We start from the raw sequence: 15,101 nt of genomic DNA, 5'->3' as shown, positions 1-15,101 counted from the left end.
AATTGAGACCATAATTCAGATAGTTCATATCGTCACCAGCACCCAATTTCCATTAAGCCCTGCTGTCCATCTCCCCTGGGCCTGGCTCTGTCCAGCACCTAATTGAAGGGGTCAAGCTAGCACTAAATTAACAAGCCACTCTGGAGGGGTCAGGCCCCACCCCAGCCTTCCAACTTACAGTCTGTGGTTAACCTTGGACAGATTCCTATCTCCTTCTCAGCCTCAGGTATAGCTTCAGCTGAAAGGGTGTGGTACAGGGACCCATACACAGTGGGTTTGAACCCTAACTCTGCATCTTATTTGCTAATAGAACTTCAGAAAATTTATATAAACTGTCGAAACGTTGGCTTTCTCATTTGTAAACTAGAAAAAAGACATACCTGCTCTATCTACCTAGCACTATATCTGGTGTTAAGCTAATGTTGATGTATGCAAAGGTGCTTTGAGGTTTATAATATGCTATGCAAATATGGGCGGCTGTGGGTGCTTTCTTGGGTGACTTCCAGGGGCTCTCTGCTAAGTGAGAACCCAGAAGATGTCTAGCATCTGTCCAGACTGTCCTTGTCTCAGGGCTTGGTGCTCTGTCCTGTCCCCCTGTGGATCATGCCCCCTCAAGTGGGAGGCTCAGCCACAGCGCATCAAGTGCCATGAGGGCTGGCAGCAAATACTGTGAAGTCGGGGTCCCCAGCCTCTCTCTGCTCAGAGGAAAGGGAAAGTGGACAAGGACATTTATCATGCACCTCTGCGTCAGGCCCTCCACTGGCTGTTCTCTGTGTGCTCAGAAACTCTGCTGGCCCTCACAAAACCCCTTTCAGGTAGATATCATTATCCTCACTTTATGAAGAAGGAAGGGAGGCATGAAGGAATTAAGCAGTTTACCCACAGCCACTCAGCCAGTGAGTGGGGGCCTGGATTTGACTCTCTCTGCTTCGAAGCCCACCTCTTCTGATACCACTTGCTGTCTTTGAATTGACCTTTCTGCACTTGGTCCTGGCTCCAGGCCCCTTCCACTTCACCTGGGCGTGTGCCACCAACCCCCCCCCGCCCCAGTTTCACCACGCCTGGCCCTGTGCCCACGAAACTGGCCACCAGTCCCCCAGCCCCATTCCACCTGTCATGTCACCCCGTGCCTTCGTTCTCCCCACCTTGGCCTCAGCCCTGTAACCCTGCTGGGGCTGAGGCTTTTCTCTCTGGGGGCTCCCTAACCTGGCCTGCAGGGGGGTGCAGGTCGCTGAATGCCAATCCTTGTTAGTTCTGGTTCCTGTGTACTCCCCCACTACTGGGACTTCTTTCCTGGACCATGAAAATAATTTTCAATTCAATATTGCAAAGGCTTCTTTTCTAAATTAAACTAAATGGGAGAGCAGCCTAGAGGGACAAAAGATCTCTCCTTAACACTGAAATAGAAAATTAGCCAGGAGGGGTGAGATAATGTCAGAAGAGGTCCTCAGGGGGCTCTTCTAATCCTATTTCCCATGTGGAGCCATTTGAAGTCTGGCTAGGCCTGTCCACCTGCTTTAAGAACATGCAGATCTAAGGGAAAAATTAAGTTAGCTGCCACAGAGTGGGGTCTTGACTACCAACTCTCAGGAAACCTTTGGAAGCCTAACTTAATTTACCATGTTTTACTGAAGATGTGTTTTCATATGTGTGCAGTGGCCAGGCTCTGGGCTACACAGCCAAGCTAACCCATATCATTCCAAGGCCCCCTCGTGATATGTACCCCCATTGCTGAGGGGCACCCTCTGACTTCTCCTCCAGAGGAGGCTCCAAGTGCACACCCAGGGGCTCTGTCCCCTCCTCTGGAAGGGGATTGCTAGTTAGCATCTTGACCTCCTTCCTGTGTGGCAGTGCTGATTCAGTCCCGTAGTAGCTGTGGTCTTCTTGTGCAAGCCACTTACCCTCTCTGGGCTTCAGGTCCTTCATCCGGAGGTGAGAAGACCTACCTCATGGAGAACTTGAGATGATTACATTTGCAGAATGCTTATAAGACTTTTGGTCCAGTGTTAGCAAATATTAAACATTTAACAACCGCTTTCACTTTCTTTGTATCCGTTTCTTTGTCAAATGAACATGATTTTGGGGGCCTGGGTAGCTCAGTGGTTTAAGCCTCTGCCTTCCACTCAGGTCATGAACTCAGGGTCCTGGGATCGAGCTCCCTGTTTGCTCGGCAGGGAGCCTGCTTCCCCCTCTCTCTCTGCCTGCCTCTCTGCCTACTTGTGATCTCTCTCTCTATCAAATAAATAAAATCTTAAAAAAAAAAAAAAAGAACATGATTTTGTGAGGGCAAATGAGAAAATGTAGGTTAGAGTGCTTTGGAGGTGTTTAGTGCAGAGTGTGATGTGTTTTTGTTATGATTTTATAGAGGGAACAGATAGCCCTTTCCCCTCTGTGTGAGTCCATGAACCTCAACTCCCAGCAGGGCAACTCTCCCACCTTCTGGGTCTGGCTCCAAACTCGGGAGCCAGGCAGGTCCTGCCACAGAGCAATTCCTTATAATTCCCTACTGGAATAATGAAACCGTCCCCTGAGTGGGCCTCTGACTCCTGACAGAATGTCTTATCAGATACGCCAAGGTGATAAGCCACATCTTTTAAGTTATTTATTACCAAAGGTGTGAGATAGCCCCTGTGAGAGGAAAGGGATGAGAACCTATAAAGTGGGGGTGAAGGCTGGTCTCACTCTCTTCCTGTTTCTCAGGAGCCAGCTGGGCCTGCTTTGGAGAACACTGCTCACTGTCATTTTTCTTTTCTGTCCTCTCAAAGGTTTCCTGCACCCTCCAAGTATTCATGATAATACCCTATTCTGTTGTCCTTCTTTTCTCATTTCATGTAGTTAGTTTGGTAGCTGATTTTTGCAAGCCCTGCCCAGGTTCCTGGCATATTAAGGAAAGAGCTTAGGATTTAGCATCAGAAAACCCAATTATGGGGGGCGCCTGGGTGGCTCAGTGGGTTAAAGCCTCTGCCTTCGGCTCGGGTCATGATCCCAGGGTCCTGGGATCGAGCCCCACATCGGGCTCTCTGCTCCACAGGGAGCCTGCTTCCTCCTCTCTCTCTGCCTGCCTCTCTGCCTACTTGTGGTTTCTCTCTGTCAAATAAATAAAAATTTAAAAAAAGAAAAAAAGAAAAAAAAACCCAATTATGGCATTAGCTGGGAGATGCTGGGGAAAATAACTTAATTCTTGTTGCCTCTGTTTTCCTCATTTGGTAAAATGGGAATAATAGTCAAATGAAGTAATAGAAGTAATAGGCATAAAACTGCCTTGCAAACATAAAGTGCCATACAAAACTAGTAACAAGGCCACAACCTTGGAGTACCATTTCTTCTTGGTCCAGGTCCTTGTCTTTCTAGGTACTTGGTAAAATTAAAGAAGAGAAAAGCTGGCACTTATGTAGAAAGCAGTAAGTTCCAGGTGCCTTTACTTTAATAAGTTTTATCATCTGTGTCATGGAGGTGAGAAGACCTAAGCTTTATTGGTATTTGTTCAACTTCACACAGTTAATCGTTAATCAGAAGATTGGAATTTGGATCTGTCTGCCCCTAGAAGTGGGATCTTCCTGCTGTGGTAGGCTGAATAATGGCCCCCCAATATGTCCACATCCTCATTGCCAGAACCTGTGCCTATCACCTTATGTGCCAACAAGAGACTTTGCAGATATGATTAAGTTACAGATCCTAATGTGGGGAAATTATTCTGGAGTGTCCACGTGGGACTGATGTAATCATAAGGATCCTTATAGAGAGAAGGAGATATGAAGACAGTAGCACAGGGAGGTTTGAAGATGCTGACCCCTGCAACCCTCACCCCCAGGCTTTAAAAATGGAGGAAGTAGCCATGAGCTAAGGAATGCAAGAAATACAACTCTAGAAGTTTGCAAAGCTAGGAATTGGATTCTCCCCTAGAGCCTCCTGGAGATCAGCTCTGATGACACCTGGACTGCGGGCCAGTGAAACTGATTTTTGGCTTTTGATCTTCAGAATTAGAAGAAAATAAATTTGCATTGTTTGAACCACTAAGTTTGCAGTAATTTGTTATGGCAGCCATAGGAAACTAATAAACCACTATATCATGACATGTCTTTTGTTCACCATTTTATGTTTTCTTTGTTGCCCTAAAGGTCCAAATTATAGCCTTCCCTAACTTTCCTATCCCCTGGTGGGAGTGGGCAGTCTTTCATGGTCAAAACAGTTGGGGGACAAATACTAAACCTATACATCCTAGGAGACCAGCCCTGGGTAAGGCATTGTGAAGGGTGCCACAAAGTGGCCCTCAAGGAGTTTAGTAGCTATTTATGGTGCAGCCCTAAAACTCAATGGAGCAAAACAATCTTTTGTTATCTCACACTTTATGTTGGTGGGAATCCAGTTGCTGTTTAGCACATACATGGTTGTGTTTCAGGGTCTCTCAGTCCGCAGTGAAGATGTCAGCTTGTCTGCAGTTATCTGAAGGTTTAACCGGGACTGAGGATCCACATTTAAGATAGAGGAAAAGTTTCCTGTTTAGCATCAGAAAACCCAGTTCTGAAATTTCATTTTCTAGTATGTTGCTCACGGAGTTGTTGGCAGGCCTCAGTTTCTTGCTGGTTATTGGCTCGAGGTCTCAGGTCCCTCCTTCCATGGGCCTCTTCATAGGGATGCTTGGGTGTCTCATGACATGGCCCCTGGCTCTCCCCAGAGTACTAAATGAAAGAGAGGGAGGTGAGAAGGAGAGCAAGAGAAAAAGATGAGCGACGAATCAAGGTTTATAAGAACATGTCACTTGGACCTCGGGGCGGGGGCGACAGGAATGGCAACAGAGAGGTCAGCAGTACAGTATTACTTGTGGCACCTGATGGGTGCTAAGCACATATAAAGTGGATGAAAAATAAATTCCTGGAAGCAATTAAGCAGTGCTTTTGAAGTCAGCAGAATCCATTGGGTTAAGTGAGTCGGCGAGAGAGTGTTCTTCATTCATGGCTGTTATCCTGAGACTCTCTCACTCCAGTGGAATAATACGTGTTACAGGTAGACAGAATGCCAGAGCTAGAGGAGACTTAGGGAGGGGCTGCTATAGCCCCTACTTTTATTTTTTATTTATTTATTTATTTATTTTTATATTTTATTTATTTGACAGACAGAGATCACAAGTAGGCAGAAAGGCAGGCAGAGAGAGAGAGAGAGAGAGGAGGAAGCAGGCCCCCCGCGGAGCAGAGAGCCCGATGCGGGACTCGATCCCAGGACCCTGAGATCATGACCTGAGCCGAAGGCAGAGGCTTAACCACTGAGCCACCCAGGCACCCTATAGCCCTACTTTTAGAGATGAGGGAAGCTGGGTGCAGCTGGCCTTGTGTGCTGGCGCTGAGCTCCCTGGGCGGCATGAGTGGTAGGGGGAGCAGGAGGAGTGTATTAATTTGCTGGGGCTGCCATAACAAAGTTCCACAGACTGGGGGGGGGGTGCTTAAACAACAGAAATTTACTGTCACGCAGTTCTGGAGGCTAGATATCCAAGATCAGGGTTCCAGCAGGGTTGGTATCTCTCCTTGAGAGCCTCTCTTTGGCTTGCACGTGGCTACCTTCTCATTGTGTCTTCCTACACTCTTTTTTGTGTGTGTGTGAGTCCCTTTTGTCTGGGGTTTTCTTTCTCCCTCTCTCCCTCCCTTTCCTTTTTAAGTAGGTACCATGCTCATTGTGGAGCCCAACACAGGGTTTGAACTCATGACCCTGAAATCAAGACCTGAGCTGAGATCAAGAGTTGGACACTTGGGCACCTGGGTGGCTCAGTTGGTTAAGTGACTGTCGTCGGCTCAGGTCATGATCCTGGAGTCCTGGGATCGAGTCCCACATCAGGCTCCCTGCTCGGCAAGGAGTCTGCTACTCCTCTCTTCTCTCATTCTCTTTCTCTTCCCCAAATAAATAAATAAAATCTTAAAAAAACAATAGTTGGACACAACTGATTGATCCACCCAGGCGCCCCACCCTCTCCCACCCCATATCTTTTCTTAAAAAAAAGTCAGTCTTACTGGATTAGGGCCCACACTTATGACCTCACTTGATCTTAGTTGTCATCTTAAAGACATCTTATAATGTCTTCATTATAGTTATATTGTCTGAGGTCCTGGGATTTAGATCTTCAACATAAGAATTTTAGGAAGACACAGTTAAGTTCATAACAGGGAGAGAAACAAGAGAAAGTGGTCAAACTGAGAATCTTAAAGGGGTGGCATTTGGAGGTGAACACTCCCCAATCTTTGGGTTGTGGTAGTGGAAAGTTAAGGAGAGGAGCTCTGATACATTTGGAGAGACCCTGCCAAGTGGAAGCTTCCCAGTAGCAGAGCAGAGAAGCCAGCATATGTGTAGGGTTGCCCTTAGCACAGGCTTCTGGAATTCTCACTTACTCACAGAGTCAGAGTTCTCTTCTTTCATTCCCTCATATGTTCTCGCCTTCTTCAATCACTCCTCAGACAGTGGGGTCCCTTCATTTTATGGTTCATCTGGGAGACAGGATATAGTTGAAAAGCAACGAACGTGGGTGTGTGACCCACCTAGTTTGAACTTCCTCTTCACTACTTACTTGACCTCATATGTATATATATATGTATACATTCATGTTTAAAGATAACCATTTAAACAACTACATGTAGCACATTATAGTGGTTGGGTCATTCTCAGCTGATACTTCTCTTTGTCTTTGTTAAAGAATCTATTGGAAATTTGAGGTGGAGGGATTTGTATTTCTTCAAATTCTGGTATCTGAAGTGAGTCGACCTGTAAATAGTTTGCCCGACAGCAAACTTTGGCTTTGGTGCAGTTTAATTCTTAAAGGGACATCTCTGATTTTTCCATATCTAGTCAACCCACCTTGAATAAATCTCTCTCTCTCTCTCTCTCGAAGACAATTTTGCATGGTTTTGAACTCAGAGTCCAAGTTTGGGCACCTGGGTGGCTTTGTTGGTTAAGTGACTGCCTTTGGCTCAGGTTGTGATCCTGGAGTCCTATCCTATTGGGCAGATCTGGTTATAAAGCACCTCCTCTAATCCTCTAAGCCTTCATTACTCTTAAGACTATAATTGACATTTAACTGTAGTGCAATCTTTCCTTTACATCCACACCAAACTTCAGAAATGTGGCTGTATGATCACTTTCTTGACCTTGGACACAGAAAAGCCTGAATTTTCTACTTCAGAGAAGTGAATGGAAATTGAAACCTGGAGGTGGCTGGAGCCGGGAGTGAGGTGGCCGTGGCTGTGTTCAGGGTGAGGTCTTGTGAGGAGACCGTACCAAAGGGAATTTGGGCTGTAGCCAAGCAGAGGAGGCATTCCGCACCCCAGCACACATGCCCAGACTTGACTCTGTGTGTGTGGAGTCATGAGCCCATGACAGTGCTTCTGTTGGGAGGACCGTTTGGCAGGCCTGGCTTCATGACATTCTCTTCATCCATAGTTTTGGAATAACAAAAGGTAAAAAAGTCCCCCAGAGCCTTTTCTCTCTCTCTCTCTTTCTTTCCCCCTTTCTCCCTGCCCCCCTTTCAGAGAGGAACTTTATCTAGAGTCCTTCAATCCTGCAAATTCATGATGCTGCTTTAAGAGGTTCTGGGTATCTGTTGGTTGTCTCTTGTAATGTCTCTGTCCTGCTTAGCTTAGACGTGTGGGAGTAGTCATCTATTAGGCATTCCAGAATCTTAGCGCTTTTCAAACTCACTTAGTGGGTTTTGTCGCAGTTGCTGTCAATGTCCCACCCATGCCTCCTGACCCTCACCTGCCTCCTGTCCAGTCTTCTACCGCCAGCACTTTTGATATTTAACCTGTAGGCTTTCTCTGGCTACCAGAGCCTATTCTGCCTGCCATCACAGCTGGCTGGAAGTGTCTAGGAATGAGCACAGACCCCAGCTTCCTCATCCCTCCCAGAGGACAGCTCGGAGGCACGTGTTCTACATTGATTGCTGCGCTCCCTAGGAGGGCTGAGCCCCAAGTGCTATAGTTGTAGCCTGTACATCACTTTACTGTTGTTTGTTTTCTTACCTCCTTGACCTCACTTCTCTCCTTCCCTACTAATGGTTCATGAGATCACTTCTAAAGGAAAACTATTTCTCTACTCTCTACACTTCAGACACCAAATACGTGGGAGATGTCTTCCCTTACCAACTAACTGCCCAACTCTTTGGACATCCAACTATGTGTCCTACAATATTTTTGTATGGTTTTATGAACACAAATATGATGTGCACAACAAGCTGTCTATTCATTTTCTTCACTGCGCAGCCTGGCATTGGGATTGGTGACTCTGACTGCCAGCTGGGCTGCTCTTTCCACAATAGCTTTGCGGTTCTTGGAGGAGACATTGTGAGCAATCTCTGCATAGTAAGGTTTGGTGTACATCAGCAGCACTTCAAGCTCCTGGACGTTGTGCACTAGGAACTTCCTGAAGCCACTGGACACATGTGCTTTGTCCTCTTTTTGCTCCGTAACCAATGTTGGGCATCAAGATCTGGCCCATGAGGGGCACCTGAGTGACTCAGCAGGGTAAAGCCACTGCCTTCCACTCAGGTCATGATCCCAGGGTCCTGGGATTGAGCCCCGCATCGGGCTCCCTGCTCAGCAGGGAACCTGCTTCCTCCTCTCTCTCTGCCTACTTGTGATCTCTGTCTGTCAAATAAATAAATAAAATCTTTAAAAAAAAAAAAAAGATCTGGCCCTTGAATCTTCTGGGCACCCTATTGTCAATGCCTCTCGCCTTCTGCCAGTTGAGCTTAATTTTGACATATTGGTCTGACTGGTGCTGGATGAACTTCTTGGTCCTCTTTTTAACGATCTTGGGCTTCTCCAAAGGTCTGAGGGCAGCCATGATGCCCAGTAACAGATGGCTTCCCGGTGTCCTACAATTTAATTCAATTCTGGTGTGAGATTCAGACTTCACAGGTTTAAGGGCTCAATCCCATGAGACTGCCCTCACTGCCGATGCTAGTTGCAAATAATGGGTCCCTGGGGAACCCACACTTCTGACTGGGCTATGAGGTCAGGTTCCCTATCCTCAGTTTAATTATTTGCTGGAATGGCTCACAAAACTCATGGAAACATTTACTTACATTTGCCCATTTATTATAAAGTGTATGATAAAGGATACAGGTGGATAGCCAAATGAAGAGGTATGTAGGGTAAAGTCCAGAAGTTTCTGAGCACAGGAGTATCTGTCTGCATGGAGTTGGGGTATGCTCACCTCCTGGCACATGAATGTATTCATCAAATTGGGAGCTCTCTGAACCCCATAGCTGAGGGATTTTTATGGAGACTTTATGTAGGCAAGATGGATTATTACCTCAATCTCCAGCCCCTCTTCCCTCCCCAGAGCATGGAGCATGGAGCTGAGAGTTCTAAACTTCTGTCATGGCTTGGTCTTTCTGGTGACCAGCCCCCATCGTGAAGCTACCCAGGAGTCGACCAAGAGTCCTCTCATTAGAGCAGAAGATGCCCCTATAATCCAGGAAAGTCCAAGGGATTTAGGAGCTCTGTCTGTAAGATTCTTCTATCACCCCCATTACTCAGGAAATTAGAAGGTTTTAAGAGCTCTTTGTCAAGAACTGAGAGCAGAGACCAAACATATATTTCTTATTAAGTCACAACCTCCTGAATAAATGCTTGCCAAGATAGACTCTCACGACTCAGTGCCTGACACTGTGGGAGGCACTTGTGGTACCACCTGTGTCCTGGGGGCCACAAAGAACATTAATCAAGGTCCTAACTTCTGGAGCTTTGATTGTCCCGGGTTCTGAGTGTCAAGGTCACCATGCAGTAGTTGTGTGATGTTAGGCAAGTTATGTAACACTCTTTGTCTTGCTTTCCTCATTTATAAAATAAAGTAATAGTCATATCTCATAAGGTTGTTGTGAATGTTAAATGAAATCTCTCATGAAAAACACAGTAATGTCTGGCACATAGTAAGCTATTAGTATAATTACCACTGTTATCTCACCAACAGCACTACCCTTTCCATAGCTCTCCAATTCAGAAATCTGAAAGTTAATCTTAATGCCTCTCTCTCCTCCTGAAAGCCTCATAACCAAGTCTAGTCAAGCTTGTCCTATGAGTATCTCTGAAGTTCATCCAGTGCTCTCTGTACTCTGCCGCTAGCTGAGCTCCCTGCTGGATCATTGTGACAGCCACCTAACTGGCCTCTTCCCCTCCAAGAGTGTCCTGTAATTGTTTCCTACGTTGTAGCCTAGAGGAGCTTTCTGAAAAGCCATGACCTGTATGCCACATGCCTACCTAAACCTGCTCAGAGACCCCCTGTTTTTCTCAGGAGAAAATCCAATCTCCTGCCCTTGGCACGAAGGACCCTACAAACCCCCTCCATGACCTGACCTCTTCCAGTCCTTCAGCCTGACCTTTACTCGTTCTGCCTTGTACAGAACATCCAGTCTCGTTAAACTGCCTCTAGCTTTCAGCACACACCACATGGTTTCATACATTTGTACTTTGCTCATTTTGGTTGTGCTACCTGAAATACCTTTTCCATCTTTCTTCATCTGGATACAATTTATTTTATTTTCTGAATTCAGTTCAGGTGTCTCCTCCTTTAGGAAGCCCAGGAAGCCCTTCCTGGATGCCCAGGCTCAGCCCAGTGATCCTCTTCTTTATTCCTTCTTGTATGTATATGCAAGTATATGCAAGTATCTACATCTTGTATCCTCCAAAATCACCACATTCTACTCTATAGAAATATTAACTACTTGTTTCTTCAGTTAGATGGCAAGATCTCTTAAGACAGAATCTGAATCTAATTCATGTTTGTATCTCCAGAATCCAGCACAGTACTTGGCACATAATCTGTGTTTCATATATTTTTGTTGAAGTGAACTGATATGCAAGGAGACACAAAAGCTTGCAAAGAAGGCAGTATACAGACTGGGGTTTAAAAGTGGCTGTTAAAATGGGACAGACCAAGCCTCCCTGTCTAGTGCAGTGAGCTCAAAGACAAGTATTCATTCTCTCCTTCAGCAGCCTTCCCATCCCCCATCCCTGTAAGGTTCCAATTTGGCCCAAAGCAGTCTCTGGCTCACAGTGTCCTTCTGTTGTTCTCTGTGCTGCAGAGATATTTACTGTCACCTTGTTGTCAGGCCCAGGAAGCTCTGCCTGGCCCTCAGAGGTCAGTGACAGTTAAGGGGCCTGCAGTAGACAAACAGACTCTCTGTGGGCTGGGGCCTGCAGGAGAGTATTTGGAGAGAAACATGAGAAGCCCAGATTAGGCTCCTCTCTCTGCCTGCTGAGCTCGATGTTTATTGTTCTAGCCTCAGTGTTTGGAAATGTCAGGCTCAGGCTGACTTTTCACTCCTCTGGCTTCACCACAGGGTTCAGAAAGGCACTGTGCCCACAGGGGAGGTTTTGGAAGAGCTTCCTTTCTCTGACTGTCTCTGCAGTTTTGGGATACCACAAGTTGTTTGTGTTTCTGGTTTCTGAATGTTTCCACGGGGCCATCTGGAGGGGAAGTTCAGTGTCTGATTGACAAGGCTGTTGGGGCAGAAGGAGGGTCTTGGGTGCCTCTCATGCATTGGCAGCATCTGGGCTGGCTGGCTGGCCAGCTAGTCCAATAGAGGGAACAATCTTGCCCTATGTCAAGCGTGGTTGTGGACTTTTGTTTTGGTATTTCTCACAACTAGTGCCCTTTCCTCATTTGGGGCTTTAGTTTAGAATCTTGAATTTTGGTACTTTGGTTTCTTACTCATTTTTCCCCCAAGAATGTTTATTGGGAGCCCATATGTGGGGAGGTAATGAGGAGATGAATTCATCGTCTTTTCCTCAGAGTTCATAGTTTCGTTGGGAAGAGAAATAGAAAAATAGTGATGAGAGGTCACTGCTCTAACAGAGCTAATACAAGTTTCCTTGAGAGCACGGAGGAGTGAGGGACTCTGTGTGTCAAGACACAGGGAGACGTGACCATATCCTCAGGTGGGAGCAGGAATTCAGTATGTGATCACACCCTCTCTGGGAGCTGAGTACCCAGTTTATTACTAACGCTCAGTAAGAAGCAGCTCTCCACTCCCACTGCTTCTAGACTCCGGTAACACTCGGCATTACTCATGAGGTGGGAACTTCCCTATCTGTCCTCAGTAGAGACTGAACGGTAGTCAGAGCTGCCAGGACCAATAGTCTCTGATGACCCCCAAAGGTGTAGGAAGTCAGCAGGGTGGGAGATAAAGGGAGCCTGGTATCTTTAAGCCCCTTGCAAACAGTGGAGTTACTCTGTAAGTGGTGAGATGCACGCGCTCAGAGTCGAAGATGTGGCTGCACACAGGCTGTCAGAAGGAGCTGGAGAAGCCAGCCGGGGCTGTAATTAACAGGACCTGTAATTGTGGCATAAATAAGCACCCAGGCACTGACAACTATTGTTATTGAAATGTCATGTTTTGAATGTGAAAATACAGTTAAAATGTAGAGAAGCTGGGTGATATTAACGTATGCAAATATGCTTCAATTAAAGCTCAGCAACCACTGGCTTAAAGTAAAGGACTTGATTTAAATACTTAAGCAAATATTATAATGGCTCCTATGACAGGTGACAAAAATGGAAATTGACACTGCAAACATCACCAGGAAATACATACTCCCAGACCTCCCTGTGTGTGTGACGATGACTAAAGGAAACCAGTTCCCAGAGCGGGGATTCTCTAAATTGATCTCTGGGACATCCAGGGTTTGAGGGATGAGTATCCAGGCCTTCAGAAGGCAGGTCCAAGGGGGTATGAATGAGGAAATGACCATGTTTGCCTGAAATAATCTGTTGACCTGCTATCTCCCCCAGCAGATCTTCATCCACCGGAGAGTAGCAGTCATGCTGATTCACTTTCTGATTCATCTCTATTCTTGGCCCCTGGTCCTGTGCCCTGCACATGGTGGCATTCAATATGTAGTTGTTGAGATGCAATTCTCTGTATTTTTACCCCTGGAAATTTGACAACCACTGGTGGATCTTATGGTCCATGACCTCTTTGGCACCTTGGCAACTCTGGCTTCTTAAATGTACAGCCAGTCTTAATCTCCCTGTCTCTTCTCTGGCTGGCATCCCGTGAGTCTGCCTTCTCAGTAAGGAGAATGCATCAGTGCTGTGCCTTCCTGTGGAGGATGCAGCTCATTGGTGGATGCCTTAATGATAAAGATCAGTAAAAGAAGAACTTGAGGGGCCTGGGTCCTTTCTATGACACTCAGTACTGTAAAATTACAGTTTACTTATAGGAATGAAAATTATTACTTTTAAGTGACCAGGAATTATTTCAATGAGGGCAGAAGGGGTTAGTTCCAATAAATAAATGTTTAGAGTTGATAGAAGATGTGTAAACAGGTCCTCAGTCTATAAACTTTGCCAATTCATAATGCTAAGGACATTATAAATACATAGTGATATTATAAGAAAAAATATATAGTAATTATGTGTCAGGTTCAGAGTAGAATGAAAGAAACTCATCTTTTATTGGGGAAGATACATCTTTAATCTTTTGTGGTCATACCTTTCTGGTGGTACTTTTCTTAAAAACAAAAAATATAGGGTTAAATATAGTGGCCTTGAGCCACTGTTAATGAATTTAGTTAGATGTTAATGGTCACTGTGAATGGTCATTAGCAGACAGTTGATATTATTTGTTAGTTACTTATTATTCACTAGGCATTTAACTGATACCACTTCATTTTATCTGCATAATAGTCCCTACATGGTAGATATTGCTCTCCTGTAACTGATAAATTATGGATCATAAAATTAAGTGATTTTCCAAATTGTATAGTTAGTGAGTAGTTGATAGATTTAAAAAAAATCCAACCATACAGTCTCTGTCTTTTAACTGGTATGGTTAGATTACTTATACTTAATACAGTTGTTGATATGGTTGGATTTAGGTCTACCATTATTCATTTTCTGTCGGTCTTTTCTATTTTTGATTCCCTTGTTACCTGTTTAGTTACTTTTGAATTATTTGATTTATTTATTTTTAGTATTTCATTTCAACTTATTTATCAGGTTTTGGGGCTCTTTTCTTTGTGTTATTTTTTTAGTGGTTGCTCTAAGGATTACAATATATGTACTTAATTATCCACAACCTAGTTGAAGTTAGTATTTCACCACTTCAAGTAGAATGGAGAAACACTAGAATCACCAGGTCTTTTTCCTCTTTGTGTTATAGTGGTATATATCACCTCTACACACATGGAAAACCCCACCAAGCAATGTTATAATTTTTACTTTCAACTGGAACATCTATTTTAAAGTCCTCAGGAAGAAACAAAAAGTCTTTTATATTTATCCACATATTTATCATTTCAGTTGCTTTTCCTTGTCTCCTGAAGATCCAAGGTTCTCTGTTTACATTTCCTTTTAGAATTTCCTTTGACATTTCTTTTATAGCATTTCTGCTGGTTATGAATTTTCTTAGTTTTCTTTCATCTGAGAATGTTTTCATTTTACATTTTTAAAGAATATTTTTGCTAGATATAGACTTGCAGAGCTTCTTGCACCTGTAAATTTATGTCTTTCACCTAATTTGGAAAGTTCTTAGTCATTCTTTCTTCAAAGACTCTTTCTCTTCTCAGGGGACTTAATGGCCTTTTCATGTTATCCCAAGTCCCCAAGGTTCTGTTTGTTTGCTGGTTTGTTTTCATTTTTCTTGCTCAGATTGTAAAATTTCTGCTGATTTACCTTCAAGCTCTATTTAGACCACCTAGTTAACATTTTTAAAAATTTCAGATGTTTTATTTTTCAGATCTAAAATTTCCAGTTGGTCCTTTTTTATGATTTCTGTTTCTCTGCTGAGAACTTTCCACTCATTTTGGGTGTGTTTACCTTTGCCTCTACCTCATGCAAGAGAGTTCTAATAGCTCCTTTAAAGTTTCAAAGTGCCTATCTGATAATTCCAACATCTGGATTAGTTCTTGTTTAGCATATGATGATTGTCTTTTCTCTTGAGATTTGGTCACATTTTCTTGCTTCTTTGTCTGTCAAGTGATTTTAGATTGCATCCTGGATTGTATAAATGCTGTGTTGTGCCTCGCCTGCATCCTGTTAAAATCCTCTAGAGAATGTTGATTTTTTAATTTTGTTTTCATCTGGTTTAGTCAGGATTAGACTGTAAATTTTGTCTTCCT

General features: G+C 44.4%; 1 pseudogene; it reads right to left on the bottom strand.

Moving 5' to 3' along the window:
* Window positions 1-8,213: 8,213 nt before the first annotated feature.
* On the bottom strand, window positions 8,214-8,836 carry LOC123949700 (annotated as a pseudogene).
* Window positions 8,837-15,101: the final 6,265 nt, after the last annotated feature.

This window comes from Meles meles, chromosome 8 (assembly GCF_922984935.1).
Source record: "Meles meles chromosome 8, mMelMel3.1 paternal haplotype, whole genome shotgun sequence".
In the NCBI taxonomy this organism is placed as follows: domain Eukaryota; kingdom Metazoa; phylum Chordata; class Mammalia; order Carnivora; family Mustelidae; genus Meles; species Meles meles.
This window is presented reverse-complemented; position numbering and strand designations above follow the sequence as displayed.